The following is a 12,663-nucleotide window of genomic DNA, read 5'->3' on the forward strand; positions in this document are numbered from 1 at the left end:
AACCCAGGAACCTATCCTTGCAACAAAGCCCGTTGCCAACTCTGTCCACATATCTATTCAAGCGACACCATCATAGGACCTAATCACATCAGCCACGCTATCAGAGGCTCGTTCACCTGCACATTTACCAATGTGATATATGCCATCATGCGCCAGCAATGCCCCTCTGCCATGTACATTGGCCAAACCAGACAGTCTCTGCGAAAGAATAAATGGACACAAGTCAGACGTCAAGAAATAACATTCAAAAACCAGTCGGAGAACATTTCAACCTCCCTGGACACTCAATTACAGACCTAAAAGTCACAATTATTCAACAAAAAAACTTCAAAAACAGACTCCGATGAAAAACCGCAGAACTGGAATTAATTTGCAAACTGGACCCCATTAAATTAGGCTTGAATAGAGACTGGGAGTGGATGAGTCATGACACAACCTAAAAACTATTTCCCAATGCTAATTTTCCCCCTACTTTTACTCTCACTTCTTGTCAACTGTTTGAAATGGGCCATTCTGATTATCAATACAAAAGTTTTTTTTTCTCCTGCTGATAATAGCCCGCCTTAATCAGTTACACTCATTAAAATTGGTATGGTAACCCCAATTTTTTTCATGTTCTGTGTGTGTGTGTGTGTGTGTGTGGTTTTGTTTGTTTGTTGTTTTGTATATTCATTCCTACTGTATTTTCCACTGCATGCATCTGTTGAAGTGAGCTTTAGCCCACAAAAGCTTATGCTCAAATGTTAGTCTCTAAGGTGCCACATGTACTCCTCATTCTTTCAACATTTTATCAGCGAGGAATACAGGCTCAGTAACTGTTCAAGGGTAGGGTTGCCAGGTGTCCAATCAAAAAGGACACCTGACAGTGTCCAGTCAGAAACACTAGACACCAAAAGTCCAGTTGCCACCTACAGGATCTAGGGGGGGCATGTGGGGGCAAGTGCCCCAGATTCGCCTGCTAGGGCAGGGAGAGGGGCTCTATCCACCACCCCCGCAGCCAGGCTCGTGCTCTTTCGCAGGCAGCCGCCACAGTGGCTGGGAAGCTGGTGGGCTCTCACGCCGACCCCGAGTGGAGCGGCTGGTGTGAGAAGTGGGTGATCCTGCCCATTCCGCTCCCTGCACAGGCCCGGCTGCTTAGGGTCAGAGTCTGAGTGAGTCAGAAATGGGTCCGAGAGTGCCTGGGCTGCCTGAGAGACAGCTTGGCTGTGGGAGGTGGTGGCAGGAGGCTACCCCTAACCCAGGCCCAGCTGCTTGGGATGGGCTGAACATGCTGGTGGGGGGGAAGGGAAGCAGGTGCAGCGGAAGGATACTTCCCCCTTCAGGTAACTGGTGGGGTGGGGAGGGGAGAGTGCGGTGGTCCCTGGCCTGGACACAGGATGGAGGGGAGGAGTGAATGGAGGGGGTGGGTCCTTGTGGGAGGGAGTGGAGCAGGGGTGTCCAGTGACCAGAAATTGGAAAGTTGGCAACCCTATTCAAGGGCCAATATCATACTATTCACTGTAAAGCATTACCCAGTTTCCTGTGTTCCTACTGTGTCTCTCTAAACATGACCAAGTTCCAGGAAGAGATCAGTGGTTATTCCCTCACCCAGAGTCTAACTCCACACTACTGCATTTAGTATTGCATTCAAGCTATGAGCCTGCCCTTACATGATCCATGAAGGCAGTTATGAGCCTGATATATTATCATTAAGTTCCTCCCCTTACATTCTTCACAACTTTATAATTCTCATGCAGCAGAAGTTTCAAAAACAAACTATTATGTGCAATTGTAGGATGTCTGGACAAAATAGCACCAAATATAAGCAACTATTTAACCCCCTCAAATCTAATACATGAAGTGACTGCAATGAAGTTGGCACACAGTGTCACATAATAGGATAAATGTGTGGACAAACTAAATACCACCAATGCAAAAAAAAGTTTGTTGCTAAAAGCTAAACTATGTCCATTCTTGCTTTAATTTATTTTCACCAATATTGGCAGGCATTCATTGTAATGGAAAAACTAACTAGTATCTTTAGATCAATCCCAACAGTTATATTTATAATATGACCTCCTACCAGCAGATGGAGACAGAAAACAAACTTTCTTTTCATTCAGGTGTGTACCTGAGAAGCAAAAAAAAATAGTGGATTTTACATAGTCCTCCTTATTGAAGTGAAAACTTTGAGTCCATAGCTTTTTAGTAAATTCATCAGGTATTAGTATGAAATGTCCACAGATGCTGACTGAGATCCAAGTTCTCTGTCAGTCACCTGATAAATCCCTTAAGTACTAATCTGCTCTCTATAGGACAATACATGGTTCTAGATACTATTTTTAAGAAAGACAACAGCACCATTTCTAAAATATTTTCTACTCCATAAATTTAGGGAAGTGAGTATTCACATGTATAGAGGGTACAACAGCCTTGAAAACATGGTTTGTGAGAAGAATTTAGCCTTGAGTTTATGTAACTTACTTACTCAAACTGACAATGAATGCCCAAAAGGAAGTACATGATGGACAAGATGATTCCAGTTTCAAAGGAAATTATTCACATTTCCTTAAGCATACTTTGAAATGAAAGGTGCTGTTTACCATAGTTTATTATTTTTAATTATTCAGAAAACTTGGGATGGGTTGACCATACTTGGCACCAAGGGAATTATGCAGCTCCTCTTAAACTGGTGGCATATGTCACGCTATCTCAGATTTTATGTATCCCATGTATGTTTTTCTTATTTTGTTTGGTTATTTAGGAAGTTTGTTTGGCTCTGCGGTGCTGTTTTGTTTGGTTTTTTTCTTCCCCCACTTGAGGTAGTCTTCTTACTATGGAAATAATATATAGCTACAGATGGAGTTTCGTGATAGGCACAAAGGCAGAAGAATGGGCTTTGTTTACACCACATTTTGAAAAGTTATTTTAGGCACTTTTAGAGTTTTTATGTTTGTTTGTTTATACCTGTCTTATGTGCTGTATTCCTGTAGCCTTGGCTATACGCAGGGTGACTGGGGAAAAAAGAACACTTTTAAAACCTCCAGAAGGTATATAAACTAGCTTGTCTATATAATAAGGTAATTTTAAGTCCTGCTAGTTACAAACTCCCAGGGACAGAATCACAAGTTTTATAACATTAGAAGAGGGGAAATCTCAACTCTCCAAAGACTGTGGCTTGTTCTTCTAACCCTGGTGGCTCATAAGACAGCTGATCTTAAAATTATCCTTGATCTAGGACTGAATATTGCATGTCCTGAACCTTAGTTTAGGTTTCGGGGGGTAGGGGGGGAGTCTTCATTTTGAGTAAAAAGAAAAAAAATGGTAGATTTTAAGTAGAAAAGGATGGCTGTTTGAAAGCTGCTCAGGGGCTTGGAATGTAAACAATTCCACCAAAAAAGGATTAGTGAACAGAGTGTAGGTGATGTGAGTATCAAAGACGTAAAATAAATGGAATTTATCACTTGGAGACAGTGACAACATATATGATGGTGAGTATGTGTATAGGCAGTTCCTACACACACACACAAATTTTATAATTTTCCTTGATGTTGGTTGTGAAGAAAATTCTTTGCAGAAAAATCTTCGTAGTTTTTTTCCTTTCTTTTCTTTGCAACACACTGTAGTTTACAATAAATATTCTGTCTCACCCAGTGTTTTTTGTATTTTAATAATTTAGCCAGCACAAGGCTCCAATATCGTACCAATATTTAGGCATGTGAGTTGAATAGGACTACTCACATACATAATGTTATATGTACTCTTAAGTGCTTTGCTGGATCAGGGCCTATTATTGTAGGTGCTGTTGGCACAGCAGCATGTTAATAAATTCTAGTTTTAGAACTTTGAGAAAAAATATCAACATTTATGGAAATTTTTAAAAATTTCTCAGTTATGAAGTGATTTAAAAATGAAATAATGGCTAATTGGCAGCTACATACTGGAGCAAAATGCTTTTATGGTCTCAGAGTATTTCATCTGAAAAAGTCACAGGTAAGAGTCATTCAGAAAGATATGATCGCACTTTGTACTATTACGCCACCTGAATCGGAGAGGCCTTAAGATTTATATGCTTTCTATTGTCTGGGTACACCACAAGAAGAACAGGAAACTTGTTAATGGGTTTTAATCAGACCCCAACTTTATTATATAGATATCTGGGACTACCCGCCAGATAAAGTATACAGTGCAGGCAAATCTATGCTTATTCAAATCAATTCTCCATGGCTTCCACCAGCCCTCCTTTGTTTCCATCCAGGTCCCCGAGCCGACCCATGGCTTGGATCTTACCATCCACCAGCCTTGTAAGAAGGTTAAGGAAGGCTATGAGAATGGGGGGTGTTGGCTCCCTGCTGTACCAATCATAGGAGTCCCCGAACCCCCTCCCCCATTTTGTTCCTTTATCCAATACCTCCTTTTAAGTCCTTTACCAGGCCATTTATCTGGTCACTGGCTGCCCTCCCTATGGAGTACCTGCACTGAACATCCACCCAATCTTACAAAATAAGTTGCGACATATGGCCTACCACGCTGCATGGACAGAGAGACTTGCCCCACCCTGGTTTCGTACATTTATGCACATTCCTGGGGGTGGGGGGTGGGTCATTGCTGCAAAGCTGACCCCTGAGCACCTTTCACAGAAGTTTCTGACCTCCTTCCTCTCCAACCCCCAACCCTCCGAACCACAAAGCAGAGCTGCCCTTCTTTGGGTAAGCCCAGACAAATTCTGCCCCCCTTAGTTGTGGTGTAATCATTGCCAAAAATAAGGTAGGTTTAGAACACAATATTAGAGGTTTTCTCCTAGAAAGTACAGCACAACTGGAATTCCACTTTCTAATCTTTGTTTTGAAATATGTTCTCTATGTACGCTATCCTGAATTCACGGGAGTGATGGAGAAAGAAGTACCGTTGTAGTCTTGTCTGTTCTGTTTAAGCAGAAAATGAATTTACTTCTTTGAAAATCTATAGGTGTTATTGACCAAACTTTGTACCTATCTACCTTTCTTGATCATGTTTTCTTTAAAAGTATTAAAATTATGAGAACACAAAACTGTAGCAGACAGGAATTCAAAGTGTTTCCTGAACTCTGGTTCTTTTTTCTAAAGAATTTGGAAATGTTTTATTTTTCTTTTTGTATTTGTAATACGAGCGCCACAGAAGAACACAGATGGGAGACTGATTTTTATTTCCTGTCCCCAGGAACGTGGTATGGATCAAGGTAATACCCCTGTCACTTGATAAGACTCAATGTTCATCCGCTACAGGCATTACAGTTACATTGTTGTAGGATAAAGGCAAGATTGAATTATAAATAAAACTATTAGATATAAGCAACATTTATCCTGGAGATGTACATAGAACTGAAAGTACATATATCAAGTCTTGAAACTATTAGGTATGGGACAAAGAAATAATTGAAAGAAACAAGGAAGGTGTTTGTGACAGGTCTAGTTGAACGCTCCCTCTTGGCCATTCATCAGACTGCTGTGAGAGAATCCATGTTCTTTAACCCTCCAGAGTCTGAACCGAGTCCAGCCACTGCCCCTGTCTTGGGGTCCCTAGGCACATTTTGGGGTGCAAATCCTTTACTTAGCACCCCCTTCTGAGTGCTGCAACCCCACAGTCCAACTGGCAGGCCCCTGTTATCAGTGCTTACCCCTGAAATTCCCCAAAAGCTTAACCACACCGTCTCCCAGGACTCCAGTCATGTAGGCATTCTGGATCCACTGGTTTACTCTTCAAAGGCACATGATAGATGTAATACATAACACACACAGAGAGACTTTGCACAGGATTCTAAAACACCATTGCTCTTTTTGTAATTGCATGAGAAATACACAGATCTATCCAAAAATAATAATAACCTACATGCATTTCCCTGCCTTAGTTTCCTCACCAGTCCCAAGCATTCTCTGGGCCAGGATCAATGTCCTCTCAGGGAGTCTAGGGTCCTTCTCCTGCCACTCATGGCTTGATTTCCTAATAATGGAGCCGTTCTTTCTTTCTTCTCCCAGGTCTTCTTGTTTTGCCTTTGGTTGGTCCTCAGCTAAACCAGGTACCTGTGCTTTGAAAGCATGCAGTCTTTTCCTCTCTCCTGCCCCAAACTTCCTATGTGGCTCTCGGAGTCTTCCACTAACCCATCCATCTGCTGGTTTTTAAAGCCTAGCATCTACACCTTGGTTTCTTTGACCTGCATTTGGGGATTTTCCACCCCACAAACACAAGCTTCTCCCCTCCTTACCATATCCATTGTGTGGTCAGAATACAAATGTTAAGGATAACTACTTTCCATTGTCCCTAGTCTGGTGGTTACTTCTACAAGCCCTGTCAGCCCTTGGTGGATTCCACATTTACACAGAGGCATTTGGTGATCTAAAAGAAATTAAGATAATCTCACAACACAAGATTTAAATAGATGAGCCATGTTTGGTTCTAAATGTAAACCAGGGACAGTTTCTCTCCAGGGACAACACATCAGGTTTTATGGAACATGGATTTCTTATACAGACTTTCTCAGTCTTGAGGCCTCACTGAATCAATGTTCACTCCAGAGAACCAGAACTATCCAGCACCAACTGCATAATAAATGGTTGACAAATATCAAACACATTCCATATGTGACAAGCATTCCATGCCTGCCATAGACTGAGGTTCCGATTCTACAGTCAGCTCTGTGCAGGTGGACTCTGTGCCTATGCAAAGCCCCATTGAGAATTTCCCTACACTCAGCTTAACTGCAACATCAGGGTCTAATGTACATTTTTTTCCCAATAGAATCTTGTACTTTGTGATTACTAATCCTTCCTACCAGAGACTTAGCTATTTGTTTACCTTTCAAAGAGGGTAAATTGTAACTATTATTAAATAGCAGTGACTATATTGTAATAGCTCTTTTTCTTTTATCTTTCCCCCCAATGTGTTTTAGTTTTTTTTGACTGGGGGAAAAAAGTTAAAATATTACATAAGAGAAAGAAAGAGACATAATTTATGTCTCAAGATGTTTTCTCTGTCTTCTAGATCTTCATATTTGATGCACTATGCATTGTATATATCAGACTGCCAATCATTTGGCTATTTTGCACTGGAGTCCCTCTCTTCATATATCTCAATCAGCCAACACCCAAACATGTGATTTGCCTTTTAAAACCTGGGTAACAGTCAAAATGATTATTAACAATGAATAAAAGAGGGAGCTACTTGAAATGATGTAATTTCAATGATGTAACCTTTCAAAATGTGTGTTTCCTGTAACTTTAGGCCAAGGTTTTAAAAACTGGGTGCCTAAAGTTAAGCTACTAAATCTGGAGTTAGATGGTTAAATAAGTGGTCTGATCTTCAAAAGTACTGAGTACCTAGCAGTGCTGTGAGAAGAATTTCAGTTACAGGAGTACTTACAATCTTTCAGAGTAGCTGCCATGTTAGTCTGTATTCGCAAAAAGAAAAGGAGGACTTGTGGCACCTTAGAGACTAACAAATTTATTTGAGCATAAGCTTTTGTGAGCTACAGCTCGATGAAGTGAGCTGTAGCTCACGAAAGCTTATGCTCAAATAAGTTTGTTAGTCTCTAAGGTGCCACAAGTACTCCTTTTCTTCTTATGATCTTGTGAGTTTGTCAATGGGATTGGAGTTTGTCCAGTGATGGCAGATATATCATAGAATATCAGGGCTGGAAGGGACCTCAGGAGGTCATCTAGTCCAACCCCCTGCTCAAAGCAGGACCAATCCCCAACTAAATTTTATGATTTGTTATTTTTTTCAAACTTCTGCACAGTATATGTACACCTGCATTACTATTTGCACACACAAAAATTGCTTCACCTACTGAAATGTAGTCATTTCTGGGATGGAACATAGTGGTTGTTTAGCTGTCTTCAGCAACACTGCATATTAGAAGGAAAAAAGATGTAGAGTATTGTACCTAGTTGAAATTGTAGAGGGGATTTAGGTAGGCAGATTGTAATTATGTAAATTGGAATTTAGCCAAGACACTAGAGTTACTCACCTCTAGTTCTTGCAAAAGGCATGTAAGTCACATTTCTGCATAGCTCAGAGCTTTAACCAATGTATTAACAGAGAAAAAGAGAGAGTAGCTTCCCACAAAAGCAGGGTATCTTTGAACCATCTGATTAAGATTTCTCAGTGTACAGCACTGATTAATTTTGCATTACTGTTAAGACTTCAGTGTGAAATCCTGGCCCTATTAAATTCAATGACAAAACTCCCATTAACTTCAATAGTGTTAACATCTCACATTCATACTCTAATCACAAAGAAGTTAATTTTCTATTTGTTGTCTGGATGTGTACCAAAGTCTAAAAACAAACCTGAAAACAATTTTCTGTCTGGTATAACTGGCTTGGCAAAATTTGCTACTGTATATATTGGTTGCCTTAAGATTGTTTTTCTTAATATTTTGGATCCATTCACTAAACTTATTCTTTTTGTTACATGACGATACACACTGCACAGCATGTAGTCCAAAGAGAGGCCCTTGCAGCTCTGGGAATGTGTGCATTATCAATCTCTCTCTCCCACTGCAACAATAACAATGGAAATGTTTTCAAAGCCCTTTTTATGCTCAGCAGAAAATCATCTTTTTAATATAATAAATAAGGATTCCCCGTACTACGTTGCAATGTAAAATATATTGATAGAAAATACTTTCTGTTTGAATGATACATAACTTCTCTCCTTGTGTCACAGTGGTTAATAGTGGGGTAGCCTTTTGACCTTTTCTCAAATTCTTAAATGAAACCCATCCAAGAATTAAGGATTGTTTTATAAAAAGTATTGCCAGTGGAGCCCTGACCTCCATTTTCTGTTGACCTTTATACATATAGTGTGTTGCCAGGAATTAGCCTTATCTAGCAGGAACAGACATTGTAGCCATAAAACTTGTCTAATTTCTAGGGGAGAGGAGAATAGTTCCAGGGCAGAAGAGGAGAGGTGGTCCAGGAAAAAGAAGTAAATAAGTTATTTTTATGACTTTCTCATATTTCCCTTAGCTTTTACTTTGTTTCGAAAGAGCAGTAAATCTTTAATTACTTTAGGTCAAATATATATCATAAAATGGACTATCAATTTCTAACATTTTATGCAGCATCTTAAATTGCAATGCAAACAAATGTCTGAAGATTTTTTTTTATTTTATATTCCTGATTGCATACATGAGACCGCAGATTTGGATTGTGATTTTAAAAAGCTCCTCTGGAGACCACAAGAGTTTTCATTTCTCCCCCAAACCGAACAATAAATTGCACAATTGAAAACTTGGCTTCTCCTGCCACTTGACTAGCTTCTTAATAAATACAAAGGATTGAGTAACTAAACAAAACAGAAGCAATATATAATAAACTGCTCTTAGCTAAGAGATTTTTACATTTTCAAATTGACATGCTTGTAAAGCTGGTCATTTGAAAATTTTTGAAATAGATATTTTGTTTAGGTTATAACAGTGACATAGTTTTTGTAAAGTGCCCTTTTCACATTACCTGAGCAGCTAGAATTTCAGAGAGCCCAGAATCTCTCCTTGTGCTTAGCTTTCACCTTGAGCAGAGGAAGTACAAAGTTCTGAGCTCTATATGGGTTTTTTTCTAGTCCTCATTAGTGCTTTTTGGTTTTTGTTTTCTTAAGATTAAAATGAAGCTACAGGCGATTTTGTGAACTTTTTAGTAACTCTTTTGACAGATATGACAATTTGGTTTACTGCTAATTGATGGAACATAAAACCTGCCTAAAATTAACTTTTATTCACAACTATGTATTTAACCAGTATTTCCTGTTCCTTGCTTTTAATAGCTTTTCCTGTTCCTCCTGACAAATTTACTAATTACAGTATTTGTCCCCAAAATATTTATGTCCATGTTTTCTCTTTACATTTGTGCACAAAAGTCATTAGAATCTGCTTCTAGAAACTATCTTAAAACCCCAAAAGGGCTAACAGAACTGTGATGTTGTCAGCAAAATGACAGCCAAGTGCTTCCTGTTTATTCTCTGTTAATGGCTTTCTTAGCAAATCTGAGCAATATCTATTGCTCTCTGAAAATTAAAGCTGTGTTCTGTCTGCTTGCTATATCATTGCCAGCAATAAAGATTTTGGAATTGGAACTCAGCTGGCAGTTTGGTTAACAGTGCATGAAACAGTCAAAATACAGCTTTCTCCTCCCCTGTTTGCATTGGCTATGTGAAGGAGTTGACCACAACAAGCAATTAATAAAGTAAGAAAACTTGGTTTTGGTAGTCAGCTTTTCAGATGTGAGCAAGAGGACATGCACAGTAAGCAGCAGCTGAAGGAAGCAACAAGGTTCCATTTTTAAAATAATTTTTTTCCTGACTGTAATTGTAATATTAATGCTTTGTTGGAGAGAACAATTCTGGATTAGCAGGGGGAGGGACTAGATATCCTAACTGATTTTTTCCATACTAACTTGGAAATCTCTTCCATTACCTTGGTGCAGGCTGGGCTGCCCAGGCCCCAAACTCAGGTTAATGCATTTATTAAGAGCAGCAGTGGGACTAGAAGAGCATTTCTTAATTCCCAAACTGCTAAATGGCTGCAGACCTCCAGTTCCATTGAGAACATTTCCTATGGAGGGTGGAGCAGCCATTCTACTGGCTGTTTCCTCCCCAGCTCCACCCCAGGAAGATTGAGGGAGGAGCCATCAGGTGAGGAGGGAGTGCAGGGCACATGCTCCAACAAAAAATTGAAGGTAAGTGGGACTTGTGGAGGAGGGGGAAACAATCCTGATTCAGCCTGAATCTTCTCCAAGATTTGTGTGCATATCACTCAGCCTGCCAAAGACCCAATACAGTATGTAGCATATGGCAAACCTCAAGAATGAGGGTCAAAAATAGTTATTCCTGCAGGAAATTTAAAATGCTATAGGAGTAAATTCTTAAAGAACACTTTCTACAACCTCAGTTTCATGTTTCTTTATTTGTCATGTAAATCATTTTGCTACTAAAAATGAGAGAATACCAAATTTTTGTGTAAAGCCAGTAGAATTGGGAGTAGGATGTTTGAGTGAAAAGGTTACATTTGAGAGGTATGTTTGTGAGAATTTCAGAGGTGCTTCCCATTGAAATTCAAAGGCAGGAAAGTTTCTCCTGGTTTTTGATTTTTTTTTCAATTTGAATTTTTCACAGTCCTAGTTTAAAACTAAATGCCATCAATAGCTTAATTTTATTTGGGAATTAAAGAACCCAGTTAAGGAATGGGTTGGTCTTCTCCTGTAGTATTTGTTGTGCCAGGCTTGGAGCCAAAATAATTGCTGTGATCAAAATTGCCAAGATAAAAAAAAGTCCCAATTTTTGCTGGTTTCCTTTCTCTCTTTTTCCATTTAAAATGATAGAGATTGAAAGCTTCTCTGTTTCCCACAAGTCACTTCAAAATCATAGAGTGCAGTGGGGTATAGGCTTGTAAAATCTACAAGCAAATGCAAGAAAAGCACACAATGTTGGTACCAAAAAGCTTTTTAAGAAATGGAATTGCCCATATTAAAAGAGCCCTTTCCCATTCAGCATTGTGGAAAAAGAAGGATGGGGTTGGGGTAACTATCCAGTGTGCTGTGAATGGAAATTTTGTACAGCACTCCCTCCCTGATTTGCTACAGTATGTTATTTCTGGACTGTAGAGCCTGTTGGCAGCCTTGGATCTTATGCTTGCTGGGCTACATGTCTACGCCAGTGGCTGTTAATCTTTCTGTTCCTGTGTGGAATCTACTTGGTAGCTTGAAAAGTGAAGGGGAAAGAAGTCCACATGGCTTGCAGAATATAATCAAGTGGTTCAGATGCAGCTAGCAGGCCACACTGATTAAATCATAGGTCTTCAAAATGACATAAAACAGACTTCCAGTGAATCAGTTTGGTGTAAGTTCAGGACTGATTGGGCTCTGAACAATGCATTGTTACTAAAACGATTTATTACTGAGTGGGGAAGGGCTGAAGGAAGTCTTTTCTGCTATTTGTATATCTCAGGCCCGTTTAGAATTTTGTTGTAAAGTATCAAGTGCCCTAAACAAAACTTTGCTACAGCAACAGCAAAACATATATGAATCCAAAGTAAAATAAATCCATCGTAACTAGTTTATTGTGCAAAGGCAGAGCTCATTCACAAGCACCACTGCTTCTGAGACCAGATCAGAAAATGGAGGCAAGGTCCTTAGAGGAACAGTTTTAAAATCTGTGGCCCTCTTATGTGCAAAAAGTTTGAGGCCCTAAAGCAAAAAGTGCTTTTGAGACTAACTATAGCTGCAATTTTTGCAAAACTGTAGGAATGTCACTGAACCAGGAAGAGAAGGGAAATATATTTTGAACATAGGGTATAGCTGAACTGCTTATTAATCAAGAATTTCTCTGCATATGCTCACTAATAGCTTACTCCTCCAGGCTGCATGCAAAATGTCTCAGTGGAAGGCTGTTTCAGAGATAGAGGAAATGGTTAAAGGGCATTTGCAAAAAACAAAAGAGAAAACAGCAGAACCAGAAAACTTTAAAATGAAAAGCAAGAAAAACAATTTTCTGATCACTGAAATGTAGCAGAGAATGAGCCTGATTCTCCATTGCCCTGCACCTTTTGCACTCATTTACACCAATGCACAGTGAGTGTAAAATGGTGCCAAATCAGAATGATATTGATATGCACCTACTCTGCATTCACTGTGCACTGGTGTAAATGGTTAAAGA

Source organism: Lepidochelys olivacea (assembly GCF_965140295.1).
Source record: "Lepidochelys olivacea isolate rLepOli2 genome assembly, chromosome: 11".
Lineage (NCBI taxonomy): Eukaryota > Metazoa > Chordata > Testudines > Cheloniidae > Lepidochelys > Lepidochelys olivacea.